This window comes from Phocoena sinus, chromosome 7, assembly GCF_008692025.1.
Source record: "Phocoena sinus isolate mPhoSin1 chromosome 7, mPhoSin1.pri, whole genome shotgun sequence".
NCBI lineage: Eukaryota > Metazoa > Chordata > Mammalia > Artiodactyla > Phocoenidae > Phocoena > Phocoena sinus.
In genome coordinates, this window is record NC_045769.1 from 28,966,456 (window position 1) to 28,968,097 (window position 1,642).

The 1,642-nt window shown below is 42.0% G+C and overlaps 1 non-coding gene across 1 annotated transcript; it reads left to right on the forward strand.

Moving 5' to 3' along the window:
• The first annotated feature begins 1,218 nt into the window (after nt 1–1,218).
• LOC116757264 lies at nt 1,219–1,326 on the forward strand. The gene has a single exon (XR_004350911.1). It is a non-coding gene; the product is annotated as a U6 spliceosomal RNA (small nuclear RNA).
• Nucleotides 1,327–1,642: the final 316 nt, after the last annotated feature.

Here is a 1,642-nt window from a genome sequence, read left to right on the forward strand (position 1 = left end):
CTGGAAGTGGTAATGAGCATTTAAGGGACAGATAGATTGGGAGGATAGGTGGGAAAAAGAAAGGCATTTGAAATGAGGGAAACTGCATGACCAAGGCACAGATGTGCTGTATCTGGTATATTTGGGGAACATATTTGGAGGAATAGCATTAGATGAGGCCTGAGCGGTATAGTGGGCCTGGATTATGAAGGATCTGGAGAGGCAGGCCTTGCCATTCTAGCAAATGGAATAAAAGGTTTTCTATGGAAGGTTTCTTTTTTTAAAATTATAGTTGATTTACAGTATTATTTAGTTTTCAGGTGCATAGCATAGTGATTCATATTTTTATAGATTATACTTCATTAGAAGTTATAAAATAATGGCTATCATTCCCTGTGCTGTACAATATATTTTTGTTGCTATTTTATCCATAGTAGTTTGTATCTCTTAATCCCATATCCCTACCTTGCCCCTCTCACTATGGAAGGTTTCTGAGTAGAGAAATGCCATAATAGTAATTACTTTTTTTATTGAAGGATTACCATACACAAGTAATGATACAAGTTCTTCTATATACATTGACTCACAGCACCCCTGGAGTGTAAACACCATTTTCAGGACCTCATTTTTCAGATGAGGGAAACTGGTCATTGTAAAGTGGCTGAGACAGGATTTGAATCCAAGCTGTTTGGCCCTACTGCCAATGCACTTAAGCAGTAGGCTATATAGTACTCCTCAACTGGATAAATGGTATCTAAGGAAGGTTAATCTCAGAGTTGATTGGAAGGGGGAAAAAAAATCTTGGTGGTGAGAAATCCAGTAGGAGGCTACGGGAGTAAATTCTAGGCATGTGAGAAACCATTCACATGTTTGCTTCCTGCCTCTCCGTCACTGATTTCATCCATCCCTACTAGTCCTATGCTAATTCCAGTCCTCATTGTTTTCTGCCTCCTGCCCTGCTCCCCAGCAATCCATTCTTCACTCTGCAGCAGAAGGATCTTTGTAAAAGCAAATCGGAGCATGTTGCTCCCTCTTGATTAAACCTTCCAGGTAAAATCCAAACTCTTCATGAGCTGGCTCTCATTTCTTTTCATCCCCATTTCTAGGCACCTGCATAATTTCACACCAATAAACATCAGCTGGTATTATTATCCCGTCAAAACCCACTTATCACACCACTGTATTTGCTGAATGAAGAAAATCAGTGAGTGGGAATAAGAGATTAAGAGATGGATATGTGTGCTCGCTTCGGCAGCACATATACTAAAAATTGGAACCATACAGAGTAGATTAGCATGGACCCTGCTCAAGGATGACATGTAAATTCATGAAGCCTTCCATACTAAAAAAAAAAAAAGAGAGATGGGTATGGTTAATAGGCAGATGTCTGATTTTAACATTTTCTCCCCACCTGCAGGCCTGAGGCAAAGAAACCCAGAGGAAAAAAGATCTGCCTTTTTATTCTGGGGCCTCTGCAACTTTTCCTTCCAGAACCTATCTAGCAAGTGTTTTCCCTCTTATAGCAGCCCTTTTGGGGGGTCTGTTTCCTGGTCTCCATCCTGCGTAACTGCCTTGACCGCTGGCTCTGCTGCCTGGAAGCCTGGGGCTTGGCCACGCTTACTGCAGCTCCAGCTCCAGGAAGCCAGCCCCAGAGCCTCTCGCC